Raw genomic sequence first — 13,972 nt, forward strand, 5'->3', positions numbered from 1 at the left:
GTCCTGATGACGTTATTAAATTAACGAAACGTTGACTCTTGATTCTTGACCGCTGTGTCATTTATTATTGGAACAAGTCCTGTGAGTGCCACCACTTTCCACTATATATATATATATATATATATATATATACATACAGCTGTAGTAGCTCCGGCACTCCACTGAAATGGCAGAATCAAGAATACTTGCTCCTGTGCCTTCCCACAGGGTGGTCACCCCGAAATAGTAGCAAACAAAAGAGGCGGCACTCGAAGTCAGCAAAAAACGTGAAATGTATTATCACAAGAGTGTTGACGTTTCGGGGACGTGCTCCCCTTCCTCAGAACAATTTAACAATGTGCAAAACCAACAATAAATACCCACTTACCCCGTGGACCTCCCACACCGTTGTGCGTCCCCAGTCACGATCTCCCGCACACTCCGGTGTACACTCACAGCTTCCGGCGGCGGGGCGGAAGTGACGTCGCCCGGCCCAGCATGGTGACCATGGCAACCTGTTGTCACGGCCCCCCGCTGGACTCCCGCGATGCCTTCTGCTCCCTCCAGCCTGGCGGAAATGACACACCGGGGCTCGGCTCGTAACCAGGGAAACGCTATGCAAATAAAGATAAAAATACAAACAGTTATTTAAATAACACACATTGTACACTAAACGTGAATATAAAAATTAGGCTGTTCTAACAAAACATATTTAAGAACAGGTATTGTGCATAAGAAAAAACTTTAATACACACAGCAGTTTTAAGAAAGAAAAAATTAAAAAAATCAAAAAAATCTTTAAAAACCTGCTACTGTCGTTAAGTGACTGGTGTGCAGGAACAATCCCATGCCCGACCACTGAATAATATCTAACCATACTACCATCCATAACTGCCCAGACTATAACAATATTACCAACCAATGTGGCCATGGACCCCTGGTCATGTGGATGTTATCTAAAGGACCAAATGGCTCTTCACAGCCTAAAAGTTATCCAAACAGATCCTGAAAATCAATATGCCCAAGGCAACCCCACACATTAGCAAGCCCGCCTGCAAAAAAACTTGACGAAAAAGCAAGTCACAACCAGTGAATAAGGCCTAATGTGTCATTCAGGCCCCTGGGACGCATAGTCTGTAGCTTAAAAATCCACCGGGACTCAAGTTGTAATAGCTTCTTCCCTCTATCTCCCCCTCTATTGGATTCAGGCACATGATCTATAATCCTGTGTCTATATATATATATTTTGCAGTTTTTGCCCAGCACTCCACATGGAACTTGTAGCACCTGGGTGCCCACCCACGAACCATTGAGGAACTATGCAGGATATAGAGAGATTGGGCAGCACTCTACAGCTTTTGAGAAATAAATACACCACAGCATGCTTATATATATATAGCACACCCCAAAAAATGCTCAGGGCTGCAGGTGTACATTAAATCTCAGGACCAGCTGCTTCTCGCATGGGCAGCTTTACGTGGCTTGCTCACGAGTTAGTAGCCCCAAGCATCTTTTTGTGTTAATCCCTAAAGGAAAGACTGTAATATTGTTTACAAAGAAATGTTGTGATCAATGTGTACAATATAAAATATACATAACATTTTACTGTGTTTGTAAAATTAGTTCCGCTGTGCAATAACAGACATCCACACAAGCGAAGCCACAGGCAAATGCTAGTTATAGAATATTATTATAGAATATTGGCAAATTCTGTGTTTTATTGTCCCTGTATCTTAGTCTGTTGTTTCATTAATATAAACAAGAATGTATTGTACAGTATATGACACATTTATTTTATGTCTCCAACTGCTACTGCTATTTTGTTTTATAATAAATTCTTCCCAAAAAATCTTGAAAACTTCTATGCTTGACCATATGACTTATTCTGAAGAGCGGATTTAACTAATATCACAGCAATTACCTATTTCACTTGTTATCAGATTTGTTATATTCTTGCATAATATTCCTCATTTTGTTAAATTATACATAAAAGCAATTAAATAGTATGTGACCTTCAGATACATAATAGAAGTTATTGGGATTCCAAAAAAAATACAGGTTACACATGTTTATAGAATTTTTCTATGCAACCTTTTTTATAGTAATATTGTATAGTTAATTAAGTTAATTTTCTGTAGATGGTTTTGCAACACTGTGCTTCACATTCCAAAGGATACTTTAGATCAATTCTAAGAAATAGTTGCTGTCCTTATATACCGTACCTATACAGGGCCGGCGACAGGGGGGTACAAAGGGGAGAATCGGGCCCCAAGGATCAGAGGGGTCCCAGGTATATGCTGATAAGTACCCGGCAGGGATGTGAGCCATCTTGTCCAAATAGGGCAGCAAGCTGTAGGTGGTGACAGGAGCCTCTTACACAAAGTGACTGTGCGGAGCGAGTGTGCATCCGCTCTTCCGGGTTCTGCTCTGTTGCAGTTACGGGACATGGCAGGCCAGGATTCCCGTGCCCTATGCCAGCCTCTTCTAGTAGGGTCTGCTGTGTGGTGCTCTGGTCTGGGGAGTGCAGCACAGGTGAGTCTCTCCCCGGGGTAAGAGTGGCTTGGTGAGGGGATACAGGGCTTTGAGATGGGCTGGGGGAGCTAGGAATGGAGTATGGAGTCATTGGGAAGAGACAGGGTGTGGGGTATGTGGGATAAAGGAGAGAGGGAGATGCAGACTGTGGTGTGTGGGGGGGAGGAAGGAGAGATATACATATTTATTTATATATATATATATATATATATTTATTCAGTATATACATATATATATATTAACAGTTTCTTATATAGCTCAAATTCTGTTGTGCTTTCGTAAATAAACACACACACACACACACACATATATATATATATACATATATATATATATATATATATATTAGGAAGAATTAGGAGAGCACACTTGTAAGTTTAAAAGTAACCAAGTTATAATATAAAAAGTAATATCCACATCCATTTAAGTATTAAGATCCAAGCATGATTGTATAAAAACCGTCACTGTTGTGTTCCATCTAGCACAGTCTTTCTCGCCGGCTCCGGACCCAGCGGATGACATCACAATGTCCACAGTAGGTAACCACGACCAACGCGTTTCAACCAATCACAGTGTTCATCAGTGGTTACTTTTAAACTTACAAGTGCGCTCTCCTAATTCTTCCTAGCGTCAATAGCACTTGCTCCATTGGCCTGGAGCTAGATCGAGCTGCACTTGGGAGGTGTGCTAGGAGAAAAACTCTGGAACATACCGACATCTTGCGCAGAGATTGAATATATACTGCTGCAAACAAGCAGAAATTGCGATGAAAGAGGGGGAGGGACTGGAAAGTGGCGGTCAGCATGCTGGGCGGCCTTGCCCTGTGATGGGCGGCCCCCAGCATGCGAATAAAAGGATTGCAAACTCTTACTGAATTAGGCCCATCATCCGCTGCATTTTCCAACATAACATGATTATATTAGCCAAGTGGTTCTTATCTGCCGTCAGATTCTCTGTTTCTCTGTAACTGCACTAAAACATTTCACATCTAGGCATGTTAAAACCTTTCATGACAGGTGATCATTTGATGTGGCATGGCTACATGCATTGCCCACTATCCCATGTGAGAGAGCTCTTCAGATTCTGCATAGTCACATGCACTCACTGCATATTCGGTGAATGTATCTGGTAAGGACTTATACAGAAAAAAAAGAACCTACAGGGCTGATGCCAGGGCTGTAGAGAGCAATGATAGGCCCTGGTGATAGGGGAGGAATGGCCAAATCATTCGCCTGCCTGCAAAATAAATGAATACAGCCATTGTCGGACTGGGGCATGAAGGGTCTACCTGGGGAATGCAGTGGTAGGGGCCCATGTTTAGGGGTGTTGCCGGTCTCCAGAAGGGGTGTGGCCAGCCACCACATTGGTTTGCCTAACTATTATAGAGTGTGCATGGTCTGGTCCCCTTGATAAATATATATAGTAAATACTAATCTGGTACAGTATCATGCATGCATTAGCAGTAACAGCAATGTACTGTAGAAAATACACCATAGTCCTGTGCAGTATAATGTAAAACATGTATATGTATATAAGTGCACAGCCCGGAACCTGATCCCTAGAGGAAGAGGTGTGTGTGTGTGTGTGTGTGTGTGTGGGGAGGGGGGGGGGGAGCAGGCAGTGGGGCCCTCCGGTGGTTTCCCCTGTACCCGTGTGGGCCAGTCCAACCCTGCTATATGTGCTGCTGTTAGGAGGTGGCACATGCCAAGGAGGGGGGTATTCTTCCTGTACAGCTGACCTAGACTCCTACCATGCCCCTTAAATAATCCTTTACCCTTTTTATTGGTACTCAGTGGGTGCCCCGGGCTAATGCTTAGTAGTACACATATGCATCCTAAAAAAGGAAAATAGTGTATTCCCGCAATGTTCCTTTACATCTGTCAGGCATAAATCTGATACATACACTCAACCAGGCCATAAGGACAACAAAATGTATTGTCCAAATTAACATTTGTTTTGATATGCTTTTGTTTTGTTTGTTTTGATATGTTTTGATTTTGAACGCATTTGCTATTAGGTTGGATTTAAATAAAAAGCTATAATACAGCAAGAGTAATCTTACGTCTTGTATAATAATCAAAGTAGTATAAAAAGAATCCTAACATATGATCACAAAATCACATAATATATCTAAAACCAATGTAACAAACACTTATCAGCTTCAGAAATCAATCGTCAATTAGCCAATGAGAATTCAGTAGCTAGTGCCGACGAACATCATCGTCATCTTCATCATCATCAATGTTTATTTTCACCATCCCTCAGACAGAATACATACTAAATTTCGGCAGTTGGGTGCCTAACCCTGACTCTCCCTAGCGCCTATTCCCCCTCCCTCCGAGCTCTTTCCCTGAACCCCCCAAAATTCACCTTTGAGATGTTGGCTGTCAATGATCCGGCGCCAGTCTCCTGAGTGGTGTTGGGATTAAGTGTCACATGGCCGATGGCATCCTGACAGCTGGAATGCTGAACGCATCCCCCTCAGACACCTGCAGGTGATATTGCTCCTCCCAGTCCTATCTGTGTCTCAGTGTGTCTGCCTTAGGGGGATATCCAGTTATCCCCGGTAAAACATCGGATCCGAAAAACGGCAGTTTTTTGGATTTTTTTCAGATATTTCACAGATTTTTTTTTTACAGGCTATCCAGATGGATCGCCTGTGGAAAAAATAAACTCTTCTTCCGAAAACACACAGGTTCAGTGAAACCTGTGTGTTTTCATGTGAAACAGCACTGTTTTCGCTGTTTCCGGGAAATCTGCTTCACCTGCCGGAGGCAGGTGAAACAAAATCCATTATAAGTCGGCGCGTGCCGCGGCTTATCGGGGCTAATTAGCTAGCCCCCGGCGGGACAATTAGCCCCGAAAATTACCGGGGCTAATTGAATATCCCCCATACTCGTAGTTACACAAACACACACTTATTGCACTTGGCATATATTAGATTGACCTAACTTCACTGTTCCTCCTCTCCAGTCATAAGATGGCGCTAGTTTTAGATTCAAACTGATTGGCATATGTACGTGACTATACTTCTTCTTTTGTGCCCCTGTGTATCTATTACATCTATTACATCTAACTCTGAAGGAGAATAAATGACCCCAAAGGTGCCAGTGTTATGGACATATGATTTGTAATACAGTTATGTATAAGCACCATTTAGAATTGCTATTCTCTAGCTCAGCCATAGATGACGAAGCATGTCAGCTGTTGCAGAACTACAAGACCCAGCATGCTCTCCCTTACTGGGACTTATAGTTCATCCAAAGCTACAGTAGATATGCAGAGTTTGACCACATCTAATATAAACATATCTAGTAAGTAGCAGATGCCAGTTGTGTCTATAAATACCTTATTTGCATTAATTATATCAAGAAATATTTTGGTGGCAATCTGCTTTCCTGCCTTTCTTCATGCACATACCACAAGTGACATCATTGTTTACTTCATGTTTCCAGCGCCTGACATCTCATTGGCAGTGTTTCCAGACATAGAACTTTCATGCAGTGGAAACATGAGTGAATGACAGCAAAATATCTTTTATATATTCATTCTGGCCGGGAAATATGTGTTTGTGCTCAAAAGCTACTGTGTGCTGTGTGCAGGGTGTCCAGCAGGAAACAAATGTGCGTTTTAAGGTTCTGGATCCATGAAATGAATACATCAATGTATAAAATATGTTTATTTTGATAGGACTGAGAGATATAACATTTAACAACACTACTACTACTACTACTACTACTACTACTACTACTACTACTACTACTACTACTACTATTATTATTAATAATAATAAAAAACAACACATAAAAGGTAATTTGCTAACCACACAATATGTGGATGTGCAGCAAATTTAGTTTTGCACCCATTTTATTATTATTATTATTATTATTATTATTATTTATATAGTGCCAGCATAGCATGCAGAGCTTACTAATTGGAAATCAAAGCTGCCATAAAACAAGACCTATTGTTATTAAACAGACAAACAGGTAAGTGGACCCTCTCATAAGCTTACAGTCTATTTTTTAAAAGATTTCAGGACAAGATGCTGTACAACTGTACATGCTGTAAAGACTAGAAAGTAACATAATTTACATGTTTCTCTACACAAACTATAGTACCTAGTACCCACACTGTGATTATAATTTGTAGATTTTTGCTGAAATACTTCTTATTAGTATCTCTTTGTATAAACACAATACCTAGTAAGAATCATGTGCAGCTTACATGATGACCATGACCATGTAAGTAAGGTGATCTCTCACGAAACACTTAGAAGAGGTTAATGAAAGTGCAGTTTTTTCCCACTCCTTTTGGGAAAATGAAAACTTGTTCATATGAATTTTAAAAAGATTATCTACCAGGAACGTAGCCAGTATATTGTGAACCCCATAACAACATTTTAAGGGAGTCCTAGTGCTTCCAGAGCCATAGCATAACAAGGGTGGGGTGAGTAAGGCATGTGGCAGACCTGGTAGAGGGGGAGAGCTGCTGGCCAGGAAACTGTATGCAGAGAAAGTTTAATCTATGTGGCATAGACAGAGAGACCCCAGTCCCGTGCCCTGTGCCCACCTCCACCTCTCTCCCCCTGTAACACTGCCCCCTCTGCCAGTCTCTGGCCTGTTCTGTGCCGCCAGTAACTATATTCATGAGCAGCAGCCTGACCCTGAACTGCTGCTGTCACTCTGGGCGGGATGTATTAAAATATATCGCCACCGCTCTCCGCCAACCGCAGCGATGCTAAGTACTAACATGTGATTAACATCTCAATGCAGTGACAGAGGCCCCGCGTGATACCTGTCAGAAGGTGTGCAGGGAGTCTCCATCACCTCCCTCGGGTCTTTGTCACCTCCCAACTGGCAACCAGGCAGCAGTCAGTCACGGGCTCCTCCTCCCTGCAGCCAGAAGGACCTTCTGCTGTGTTGCTGGGGGAGGAGGAGTTTGGGTTTCGGGACCAGGGCTGCCTGCACACAGGTATGATGGGGGAAGGGGGGTCGGTGTGAACGGCGCAGGGTGACGGAGGTGGTGGGATGCGGCAGCTGGCAGTACAAAGCCCATAGGCTTTTATAGGGTATCACCATCAAAAGATGGCAATACCCTCGGTGTCGAAAACCCGGTGGCCGGAGGTTAGTACATATGAAAACAGGGGTTTTACTGCATTTTCCCTTTAGTACATCCCACCCTCTGAGTGCAGTCTGGCCAGAGAAGGGAGGAGGGGCCATGATCCCCTCTCCTACCAGCTCCTCCCCTCTCCAAAACTTTCGAACCCAGCTTTCTATTGAGGCTGTTCTTGTTGCTGGGATCTGATCTTGCAATTCCCAGCATAAACACCAAAGAAGGAGCCGCACTGCAGTTCTGCCCCCGGGACCAGGTAACTAAATCACAATACAATTGTCATTCACTACATAACCCTCTCCAAACTGTCACATTCTCCCATCACCCACTACTGTCACCCTCTCCCTGTCACCCACTGCTGTCACCCTCTTCCTGGCGTCACCCTTTCCCTGTCACCCACTGCTGTTACCCTCTCCCTGTCACACAATTCTGTCTCCCTCTCTCTAGCCTCACCCTCTCCCTGTCACCCTCTGCTGTCGCCATCTTCCTGGCGTCACTCTCTCCCTGTCACCCACTGCTGTTGCCCTCTCCCTGGTGTCACCCTCTCCCTGTCACCCTCTACCGGGAGTCACCCTCTGCCTGTCACCTACTGCCTCTTCCGGTCTCCCTTTTCCCGTCACCCTCTGCCATGTGTTAGGTATGGAGTTGGGTTGATGGTTGGTATTATGAGGCTCTGTCATTTTGAAACCATGCCCACTCCTTGGTTGGTCACGCCCCATTTTGCACGGGCAGGGATACTTCTATTATGTGTATGAGGTGTGTGTGTGTGTGTGTGACAAAAAACAGAACCAAGGTTAGATTAGAACAGTCTTTGTGTGTATTGTGAGTACTTCACATCTGGCAACCCCATTTGCATGGAGCACTATATGTTTGCTGGTGTTTGGTTGTCCCCAGTACTTCTGCAGAGTAGTGATAGCTTGTCAGGTGTTGTTTTACAGGATGAAATACTAGTATGATTAATGGACTGACCTGTAGGTACCAATCCAAAGTATCAGTGAATAGATGACAGATACTGCCGTAGTGGACTGTGGCACAGTAGATAAATTATGTAGGTACAGTAGATAGTTAATGTGTAGGAGATATAAATCCACTGCATAAATCAACCACGTCTCCATACTGTATTTTCCCACAGAGCCATAACTAGACTTTTTGGTGCCCTGTGCCAGATAAAGAATTGGTATCCCCCTTCCCGCCTCCCTACATATTTCTCCAATAGGGACATAAGGTGCATGCCTCGCGGGGAAGGGGCATGACAAAACTGATCACAGAGAAAGCACATGCTATGATGCCCCTTCCCTACACACACACTTATAGAACATTGCAACAAAATGGATTTGGACACAAATCCTCTTTATACCACATTCATGCACTTAACCCGAGAGCTTGCTGCCATTCAGCCACAACACCCCTCATTAATTAACACATTTCAATATACTGCCACACCGAGGACTCAAACCCACAATCTACTGCATCCCAGCCAAACACCCCACCCACCGAGCCACTTGATCCCATATAAAAGCTAAGATATAACTATATAATGCTACCTGTACCATGTAAAAAAATAAATAACCAGCAACATAATCAAGCAGATCCATGCAGTGTGCAGCCACACATCCAATCCTTTGCAGCCACAAATTACATAGATCTGCCCAGCCGCAGCGATATCACCCCTTCACAAAGTACAAGTTAAGCTTCAAATAGTTAAAATTCTCCAGCTTGGAATTCTCTAGCTTTCTATGCAAGGGCAGATAGCTCAATGAATAGAGTGTTTGATTACAATGTCACAGGCAATGAGTTTGAATCCCGAGCACATCATCATTCCGAAATGTAATAAAGGAGAGTACGACTGAACAACAAAGAGTGCTCAAGTCAAATCTATGAATGCTGTATAGATTTTAGCGACAAAAGGGGTGAGAGTAGGGGACAGGGGCGGTCAGGAGATGATGGGCTTCAAATAGAGGGGAAGCTGCAAGTGAAAGTAATTAGATAATGCTGCCAACAGTGCAGAGCACACTACGCACACACCTAGTTATAGCCCTGTATTCACATTGTAATACCTATATCTGTTTGACACACAGTTTGGCAGTATAGAGCAGGGACGTGCGGTGAGCTAAATAGCTCAGGAGGCACTAGCTAGTACCAGAGCCAGATTTACATGCAATATATGAGCTAAAGCGTACATCTGGGCATTATACACAGGTGCAGCAGTATAAACTTCTGGGAATTTGGTGAGTTTTGATCAGAGATGTGCGGAAAAGATAAGAAGGGAAGGCACTGCCTCACCTGCCATAGACTTTTTACTCCAGAGTTTTGGCTATAAAAATTATTAGAATAATACAAAGAAGATATTTTAAACATATTCTTTATATTTTTCATATACTTTATACAGTCAAAACTCTAACACAAACGTTAGTATGACAGGAAAGGCTCTGCCTCACCTGCCTCACCCCACCGCACGTCACTGGTATAGAGTAACTCGTGGGTTTGAGTATAAATTGAGTATAAATTGGTAATAAAAAGCAGTTTTTCAATAAGTATAGCAAAGCCCAGTAATGCATTAAAGCAGAGGTAACAATCTGTACAATGGTCCAGCACAGAGCCGGGTTAAGACCATGGGGGGCCCGGGGCACTTAAGACAGTGGGGTCCCTAATAAAGAGAAGGCAGGTGAAAAAAAAAAAGATTTTACTTACCGGTAAATTTATTTCTCGTAGTCCGTAGTGGATGCTGGGGACTCCGTAAGGACCATGGGGATAGACGGGCTCCGCAGGAGACATGGGCACTTTAAGAAAGAATTTAGGTTCTGGTGTGCTCTGGCTCCTCCCTCTATGCCCCTCCTCCAGACCTCAGTTAGAGAAACTGTGCCCAGAAGAGCTGACAGTACAAGGAAAGGATTTTGGTAATCCAGGGCAAGATTCATACCAGCCACACCAATCACACCGTATAACATGAGTTTATAACAACCAGTCAACAGTATGACAACAACAGAGCATCAGGTCCAACCCTGATGCAACCATAACATAACCCTTATTGAAGCAATAACTATATACAAGCATTGCAGAAGAAGTCCGCACTTGGGACGGGCGCCCAGCATCCACTACGGACTACGAGAAATAGATTTACCGGTAAGTAAAATCTTATTTTCTCTAACATCCTAGTGGATGCTGGGGACTCCGTAAGGACCATGGGGATTATACCAAAGCTCCCAAACGGGCGGGAGAGTGCGGATGACTCTGAGAGTGAGCAAACTCAAGGTCCTCCTCAGCCAGGGTATCAAACTCGTAGAACTTTGCAAAAGTGTTTGAACCTGACCAAGTAGCCGCTCGGCAAAGCTGTAATGCCGAGACCCCTCGGGCAGCCGCCCAAGAAGAGCCCACCTTCCTAGTGGAATGGGCCTTAACTGATTTTGGCAGCGGCAATCCAGCCGCAGAATGAGCCTGCTGAATCGTGTTACAGATCCAGCGAGCAATAGTTTGCTTTGAAGCAGGAGCACCAAGCTTGTTGGAAGCATACAGGAGAAACAAAGACTCTGTTTTCCTGACCCTAGCCGTTCTGGCTACATAAACCTTCAAAGCCCTGACCACATCAAGCAACTCGGAATCCACCAAGTCAGTAGTAGCCACAGGCACCACAATAGGTTGGTTTATATGAAAGGATGAAACCACTTTCGGCAGAAATTATGGACGGGTCCGCAATTCTGCTCTATCCGCATGGAAAACCAGATAGGGGCTTTTATGTGACAAAGCCGCCAACTCTGACACACGCCTAGCCGAAGCCAAGGCTAATAGCATGACCACCTTCCACGTGAGATATTTCAACTCCATCGTTTTGAGTGGTCCAAACCAGTGGGATTTCAGGAAACTCAACACCACGTTAAGATCCCAAGGTGCCACTGGAGGCACAAAAGGGGCTGAATATGCAGCACTCCCTTTACAAACGTCTGAACTTCAGGTAGAGAAGTCAACTCCTTTTGAAAGAAAATGGATAGGGCCGAAATCTGGACCTTAATGGAACCCAATTTTAGGCCCAAATTCACTCCTGACTGTAGGAAGTGAAGGAACGGCCCAACTGGAATTCCGCCGTAGGGGCATTCCTGGCCTCACACCAAGCAACATATTTTCGCCATATACAGTGATAATGTTGAGCTGTTACGTCCTTCCTAGCCTTTATCAGTGTAGGAATGACCTCATCCGGAATGCCTTTCTCTGCTAGGATCCGGCGTTCAACCGCCATGCCGTTCAACGCAGCCACGGCAAGTCTTGGAACAGACAGGGCCCTTGCTGCAACAAGTCCTGTCTTAGAGGAAGAGGCCACGGGTACTCTGTGAGCATTTCTTGCAGATCTGGATACCAAGTCCTTCGTGGCCAATCTGGAACAATGAGTATTGTTCTCACTCCTCTTTTTCTTATTATCCTCAGCACCTTGGGTATGAGAGGAAGAGGAGGGAATACATAGACCGACTGGAACACCCACGGTGTCCCCAGGGCGTCTACAGCTATCGCCTGAGGGTCTCTTGACCTGGCGCAATACCTCTTTAGTAGCTTTTTGTTGAAGCGGGATGCCATCATGTCCACCTGTGGCAGTCCCCACCGACTTGTAATCTGTGCGAAGACTTCCTGATGAAGTCCCCACTCTCCCGGGTGGAGGTTGTGTCTGCTGAGGAAGTCTGCTTCCCAGTTGTCCACTCCCGGGATGAACACTGCTGACAGTGCGCTTACGTGATTCTCCGCCCAGCGAAGAATTCTGGTGGCTTCCGCCATCGCCACTCTGCTCATTGTGCCGCCTTGTCGGTTTACATGAGCCACTGCGGTGATGTTGTCTGACTGAATCAGAACCGGTTGGTCACGAAGCAAGTTCTCCGCTTGACGCAGGGCGTTGTATATGGCCCTTAGTTCCAGGATGTTGATGTGAAGGCAAGTCTCTTGACTTGACCACAGACCTTGGAAATCTCTTCCCTGTGTGACTGCTCACCACCCTCGGAGGCTTGCATCCGTGGTCACCAGGACCCAGTCCTGAATGCCGAATCTGCGGCACTCTAGAAGGTGAGCGCTCTGCAGCCACCACAGAAGAGACACCCTGGCCCTGGGGGATAGGGTGATTAACCGATGCATCTGAAGATGTGATCCGGACCACTTGTCCAGTAAGTCCCATTGAAAGGTCCTCGCATGGAACCTGCCGAAGGGAATGGCCTCTATGATGCCACCATCTTTCCCAGGACTCGAGTGTAGTGATGCACTGACACCTGTCTTGGTTTTAATAGGTTCCTGACCAGTGTCATGAGTTCCTGAGCTTTCTCTATCGGGAGATAAACCCTTTTCTGGTCTGTGTCTAGAATAATGCCCAGGAAAGGCAGACTAGTCGTAGGAACCAACTGCGACTTTGGAATATTTAGAATCCAGCTGTGTTGCCGTAACACTTCCAGAGAAAGTGCTACGCTGATCAGCAACTGCTCTCTTGATCTCGCCTTTATGAGGAGATCGTCCAAGTATGGGATAATTGTGACCCCTTGCTTCCTCAGGAGTACCATCATTTCCGCCATTACCTTGGTAAATATTCTCGGTGCCGTGGAGAGACCAAACGGCAACGTCTGAAATTGGTAATGACAATCCTGTACCACAAATCTGAGGTACGCCTGATGAGGTGGATAAATGGGGACATGAAGGTATGCATCCTTTATGTCCAGAGACACCATAAAATCCCCCCCTTCCAGGCTTGCGATGACCGCTCTCAGCGATTCCATCTTGAACTTGAACCTTTTCAGGTATATGTTCAGGGATTTTAAATTCAATATGGGTCTGACCGAACCGTCCGGTGTCGGGACTACAAACATGGTTGAATAATAACCCCTTCCCTGTTGAAGGAGGGGAACCTCGACCACCACCTGTTGAAGATACAATTTGTGAATTGCAGTTAACACTATTTCCCTCTCGTGGGGGGAAGCTGGTCGGGCCGATTTGAGGTATCGGTGAGGGGGCTTTCAGGCCTAGTTCCGCCTGTGGAGCCCCAGCGTCCTGCAGTGGATTTTGTAGAGGCCGGGGAGGACTTCTGTTCCTGGGAACTAGCTGTGTTGTGCAGCGTCTTTCCTCTGCCCCTGCCTCTGGCAAGAAAGGACGCACCTCGGACTTTCTTGCTTTGTGATCGAAAGGACTGCATTTGATAATGTTGTGCTTTCTTAGGCTGTGCGGGAATATAAGGCAAAAGATCAGAATTACCAGCTATAGCTGTGGAGACCAGGTCCGAGAGCCCTTCTCCACACAATTCCTCTTCCTTGTAAGGTAAACCTTGCATATGCGTCTTTTAGTCAGCATCACCTGTGCATGTTCCACAGGACACGTCTAGCAGAAATAG

Source organism: Pseudophryne corroboree, chromosome 5 (genome assembly GCF_028390025.1).
Source record: "Pseudophryne corroboree isolate aPseCor3 chromosome 5, aPseCor3.hap2, whole genome shotgun sequence".
NCBI lineage: Eukaryota > Metazoa > Chordata > Amphibia > Anura > Myobatrachidae > Pseudophryne > Pseudophryne corroboree.